The sequence below is a fragment of the Chiloscyllium plagiosum genome, unplaced genomic scaffold, assembly GCF_004010195.1.
Source record: "Chiloscyllium plagiosum isolate BGI_BamShark_2017 unplaced genomic scaffold, ASM401019v2 scaf_92027, whole genome shotgun sequence".
In the NCBI taxonomy this organism is placed as follows: domain Eukaryota; kingdom Metazoa; phylum Chordata; class Chondrichthyes; order Orectolobiformes; family Hemiscylliidae; genus Chiloscyllium; species Chiloscyllium plagiosum.
Genome location: NW_025200371.1, coordinates 1 through 6501, shown reverse-complemented (window position 1 = coordinate 6501; position 6501 = coordinate 1). Strand labels below are relative to the sequence as shown.

The following is a 6501-nucleotide window of genomic DNA, read 5'->3' as shown; positions in this document are numbered from 1 at the left end:
CCTGGGAACCAATCACATAGTCATTGGCAGCAAGACGGTCTTTGTCATTGATTACTGGTCTTTAGATCAAAACCAATCAGATACTTGTTTCTGGCTGAATCTCCATTTGTACATGGGCATGTCTCCAGTTCGTCCGCACCTTCTTCTGCTGCTGTCTGACTCAGCAGCTGTGTAAACAATACTTACAATGAGTGTCAGGTTACTTGCTTTCAAAAGTGTGCAGTATCCCTTAAACAATCCTTGGTTTTCAACAATTCTGATGCGTTTCAATCCACAATTAAAAATACACTAGGATAAAAAGGCACAAATTTAAAAAAAAAATTTTAAAAACAATTTTGGAGAATAATAATGCCAAGTTTCTGAGCTGGTAAGTTCCATGACGTTCCTTGAATTTGATCTGAGATACAATGCAATCTCAGTGACACAGGTTCAGTTCTTATTCACTCCTAATGAGTCTTCACCACAGCTGCATAGGTTACATCCGCTAGAAAGAGACAGAAATCAGAGCTGATGATAATTATATTTTCAGTTTGAGGGTAAATACAGGAAAGGGGCACATTTACCCAAATATCAGTCCCATCACTATCAGAGTAGTTACAGGAAAGGGAAATATTTACTCCAGCAATTGTACATTTTCCCCCTCATTATCTTTATGACGCTTATAAACACATTGGGAGAGACAAGTTTTTTGAGAGACAGTCAAGTGTCATCCAATGGGATAGTGGAAAGACTGATTGCTTTCTGATTGGTGGAGTAAAGCAACACCCTAATGAAGACAAATAGATCGACGGGCCAATGACAACAGCATTGTGATGAGGGAATGGGGCTTTAAGGTCATGTGATTAAATCTCCATAATGGCGCCACCCAAAGTTGGGGTCTCAAATAACAAGGAAATGGATCACCCAGGCCCAACTAGCACTGTCCCACACACCGGAGAATGGGCTTCAGGGATTGGGAAATGAGAAAGGATTAGGATTAGGATTCTGAAAGGACAAAACTGACTCACTCTCTTCTGAATCAGCAACCCGGAGAGTCTTACCACCTTGAACTGAAAGAGAATAGTCTGTTAGTGAGGAGGACGTATTTTAAATATTTAGAAACATCACTATGTGGAAAAAAAGTATGTAGCTGGTTACCTTTTCTATTGCTGTCAAACACGATGCTGGCATAGGTACAGGAATCAGGCTGAGCTGTAATACAAACAGTATCCACTCTGAAACTGCCTTACTGCATCAGCTTTCTGACTCTAGAATCAAAGAATCGTACAGAATCCTGGATTCACATCATAGCTTTACCATTGGAAAATGTTCGATGAACTGCATGAGAATCAGACATCAAACCCTATTCAGAGTTATTTGGACAGGTGGTGCTCCAACACGCATGTCTTATGGAGCGACTTAAGAGGGGGAAAGAGAGTTGGAGAGGTTTGGACAGGGATTCTCACAGTCTTGGAGATTGAAAATTAGACCCCAGTGATGTTACTATTACTGTCCGGTGAAACCACCACCACACATCTCTCTCTAATGAGTGTAGATTAGAGTGGTGCTGGAAAAGCACAGCAGGTCAGGCAACATCTGAGGAACAGGAAAATCGACATTTCGGGCAAAAGCCCTTCATCACTCTAATCTAGACTCTGATCTCCAGGATCGGCAGTCCTCACGTTTGCCGAGCTTTTCCTCTCAAATGAGAGAACAGCCCAATGCCCTCTGGGACTATGGTGAGTTTACATTTACAGGAAGGGATATGGAGGAGCCAGATGTGGAAATATTGTGAGTATATGAGGATGACAGACCCAATGCCGTGGAAGAATTTGAACCTGAGAAGGATAATCTTTAATTTTATTTCTTTATCAATTCATGAGCCATTCTGGGCACCACAGCTTGGGAAGGATATTCTGACCTGAGAAAGAGAGTGGTGCAGAATGATGACATCAGGTCTCACAGAGTTAAAGTACAAGGTGTGGGATCACAAATTATGTTTGTATCCTGTTGCACTGGAAGAGTTGGGATGAAGTTGATTGAAGTTCTCAAGAAAAGAAGAGCATAAACGATCTTTCCACATTCTCCAAGTCGGGAAGTCTCAGATGCCTTCCCATGGGGGTTCCTGATTCCATGATTCCCAACCCTATCCCAGGGTTTCCAATTTTCCCACAGTCCCATAGTTCAGGTTACAAACCCTGCACCCAGCACTCTGAGCCAATCCCCTCCATTGCAGAGGGAAACACTTCCTGCTCCTCCACAATGTACATCCAGTCGGTCCATGATTTTAAAGAATCACCCTTCACAGTGTCTCAGAGATATTGTGGATCACAGTTTACATGAGGGAACTTATTGGGATTTAAATTCAAAGTGTGCCCCTTGCTAAGGCATACGTTTTATGCTACCCCTTCCATAACCCACTTACCATCCCCTCACCATGCTAAAATGTGGCACATTGATGCCCATTGCCAGGTATTCCAAGTGAGTAATACTTTCCTGGAGGTATTTTCCAAACACAATGATTAGAGATATTATTACACACCTCTGGATCAAGTGGGACTTCACGGAGGCCTCCTGGCTTTGAAGGAGGGACATTACCACTGTACCACAAGACCCCTAATGGTCTTAATCATAGAGTCATAGAGATGTAGAGCACAGTAAAAGGCCCTTTGGCCCATTGAGTCCATGCTGGTCAAAACCAACCATCTATCCATTCCAATTCTATTAGCAAGCAGTTGCCCCAATGCCTTATACATCGACATTACAAGTGCACACCTAAACAGGTCTTAAACATTATGAGGGTTTCATGTCTGTGTCACCCTTAAAAGCAATGACTTCCAGATACCCACCATCCTCCGAGTGAAAAGGTTTCCCTCACATCTCTCCAAAAAAACTCTAACATTCATCAAATATCCTGAGACATCACCTTCCCAACCCACTACCACCTCCAGCTAAACGTTCAGTGGCAGCAGATAAATGGGAACACCACCACCTGCAAATTCCCCTCCAAGGCACTCACCATCCTGGCTTGGAAATATATCATCATTCCTTCACTCTTGTTCGGTCAAAATCCTGGAATTCACTCCCTAAAGGCATTATGGGTCTCCCTCCAGCACATGGACTGTAACGGTTTAAGAAGGCAGCTCATCGCCATCTTCTCAAGAGATCAACAAGGAATGGGCAATGAATGCTGGCCAGCCAGTGACATGCATGTTTCATGAATGAATAAAAAGTGACTCCCTGCCGCTTAACTTAAATTAATGCCCCATGGTCACTGATCACTCCATCATGGGGAAACCATTTTCAATTCAACCGTATTTATGGTGGGCGGCACGGTGGCACAGTGGTTAGCACTGCTGCCTCGCAGCGCCAGAGACCCGGGTTCAATTCCCGCCTCAGGCGACTGACTGTGTGGAGTTTGCACATTCTCCCCGTGTCTGCGTGGGTTTCCTCCGGGTGCTCCGGTTTCCTCCCACAGTCCAAAGATGTGCAGGTCAGGTGAATTGGCCATGTTAAATTGTCCGTAGTGTTAGGTAAGGGGTAAATGTAGGGGTATGGGTGGGTTGCGCTTTGGCGGGTCGGTGTGGACTTGTTGGGCCGAAGGGCCTGTTTCCACACTGTAAAGTAATCTAAAGTAATCTAATCTAATCAAATCTTATGTCCCTCATAATTTTATGCATCTCCATCATGTCTCCTCTCAATCTCCTCCTCCCTGGAGAAAACAATCTATCCAAATTTTCTTCAGAATTGAAACTCTCCAGCCCAGGTAACATCCTGGCAACTCTGCTCTGTATCCTCTCCAGATCCCTCCCATAATATGGATTCCTGAACTTCACACAATTCTTTAGTTGTGACCTAACCAATTTTTCATACAGTTCCAGCATAACCTCACTGCTCTGAATTAAGCTCTATGCTTCAACTAATAAAGGGAAGTATCCCATAGGGTTTTTTATCCACATTATCCACCTGTCCCGATACATAAAGGGGACTGGTGTACATGCAGGACACCTTTAAGCTAGGACAAATGTTCGGCACAACATCGTGGGCCGAAGGACCTGTTCTGTGCTGTATTGTTCTATGTTCTATGTTCTATGCACACCAAGGTCGCTCTGATTCTTGGTATATCCCAGGGTCCTATTGCTCATTAAGTCTCCCCTTGCCTTTTCTGTCCTGCCCAAGTGTATCACCTCACGCTTATCCAGGTTGAATACTGTTTGCTACTGGTCAGTCTATCTGACCAGCCTGTATAGATCCTCTTGTTGTCTAAGGCTATCCTCCTCAATACTTACTACCCCAACTATTTGTTTATCATCTGGGACCATATTGATCAACCCTCCTTCATTCAAGTCTAAATCATTTACGAAAAACCGCAAATAGCAAGGGCCCCAACAGTGACCCCTGTGGGATCCCACTGGACACACACTTCCAGTCACAAAAATGCCCCTCAACCATCACCCTCTGTTTCCTGCCAGTCAGCAAATTGTTCATCCAATTTACCAAATTTCCTTGGATCCCATGGGCTCTCACCTTTGCTGTCGTTCTCCCATGTGGAACCTGGTCAAAAGTCTTGCCGAAGTCCAAGAAGACACAAGAACATAAGAAATAGGATCAGGAGAGGGCTATCTGACCCCTCGAGGAGAATGTGAGGACTGCGGATGCTGGAGATTAGAGTCGAAGAGTGTGGAGCTGGAAAAGCACAGCCGTCAGGCAGCATCTGAGATGCAGGAGAGTCGTCATTTTGGGAAGAAGCCTTCCATCAGGAAGAAAGATCCTTCCTGATGAATGGCTTATACTCGAAATGTCAATTCTCCTGCACCACAGATGCTACCTATCTGGCCCCTCAAGCCTGCTCCATTATTCAATAAGATCTCTTTTAAAATCTATCTCCCTTTGCATTAAAAAGATGGCATCAAATTCATTCCCCGCATCTACACATCTGGTCACCTCTTCAAAAAAATTCAGGGAAGTTGTTAAGATATAACTTCCTGAACAAATCCATGTTCGTGATTGATCCCTGTTCCTCCAAATGCAGATCCATTCTGTCCCTCAGAATTACTTCGAACAGTTTCCACACCACTGAGTATCGACTGAGAGAAAGTGAGGACTGCACATGCTGGAGAGTCAGAGTCGAACAGTGTGGCACTGGAAAAGCACAGCAGGTCAGGCAGCATCTGAGGAGCAGGAGGGTCAACGTTTTAGACATAAGTCCTTCATCAGCCTGACCTGTCACACATTTTGACACAGAGTTTAGACTGACTAGCCTGAAGTTTCCTGGTTTATCCCTTGTTCCCATCTTGAGGTACCACACTGGCTGTCCTCCTGTCCTCCAGCACCTCTCCTGCAGCCGGAGAGGAGTGGAAAATTATTTCCAAAGCCCCTGCTATTTTCTCCCCTGCCTCACTCAACAACCTGAGATACATTTCATCTTGCCCTGGAGATTTATCTCCTTTTTGCTGCCCATACCACTCAGCAGTTCCTCTCTATGTTAATTTCTTTAAACTTGTCACAGATTATCTCCCTGATTTCTACACCAAAATCATCCCTCTCACGCCTGAACACCAACATAAGGTTGTCAATTACAGCCTGACGTACATCCTCTGGGTTCAAGTTTCAATTACAACCATGGTCTTTGTTGTCTTTTTACCATGAATATTCCTGAAATATTTTGGATGCTTCTTTTTATTACCTGTCAGTATACTTTCATATTTCCTTTTAGCACTCCGAATCTCCACTTTAATTTCAAACTTACACATTTTATAATCCTCCAGAAATCGCTACTGTTTTGAATTCTCAGTATCTGCCATAAGCCTCCCTTTTCCCTTCATCCAATGCTGTGTATTCCTCAGTGTTCAAGGTTCACTGGATTTGTTGGTCCCACCCTTTAGCCCTGTACTCTCCTTATTTCCTTCTTCAATGCATCCCATTGCATACCTGGTCTGGTCTACATGTGACTCCAGTCCCACAAAAGGACACCGGTGTAAGGTTCAGTAATTGTTGAAGAATGGGAGGGGCTGTCAGTGAGCAGATTTATACAGGGCTACAAGGTGCCACATGCTCAAAGAGGAAGCCAATGTCATCAGGAAGTGATGGAAAGCAGGAGCCAGTCTCAAAGATTGCACTGCAGCAAGTCTGCATTTAGAAACATTGTACAGGATGATTTTCCATTTATTTTGGTAAATGGAGGGTACAGAAACAGATATTTTAATATAAAGAAACAGAGTTTTGCCTCCTCTGACTCATCGAGGTAAGGAAGCAAATTGTTGGGAGCTTGTACAGAATCTTTGGATTCTGTTTCGTCACAGGACAGGTCCCAGAGCACTGGAGAAGAGCCAACATTGTCCCTTTGTTTGAGGGCAGCAGGGATAATACAGGAACTTACAGGCTGGTGAGCCTTACATCCGTGGTACGGAAAATATTGGAGAAGATCCTGAATGACTGGCTATACTCAATTTGAAAAAATATCTTCTTATTAACATGAGGCAACATGGTTTTGTGCAGGAAGGTCATGTCACAGAAACTTGA

General features: G+C 44.0%; 1 long non-coding RNA gene across 1 annotated transcript; it reads right to left on the bottom strand.

The window, feature by feature from the left end:
• Positions 1-7: 7 nt before the first annotated feature.
• Positions 8-1316, bottom strand: LOC122546075. The gene is made up of 3 exons (XR_006310658.1): positions 1138-1316; positions 1008-1049; positions 8-484 (listed from the first exon to the last, which is right to left on the bottom strand). It is a non-coding gene; the product is annotated as an uncharacterized LOC122546075 (long non-coding RNA).
• Between the last annotated feature and the right edge of the window lie 5185 nt (positions 1317-6501).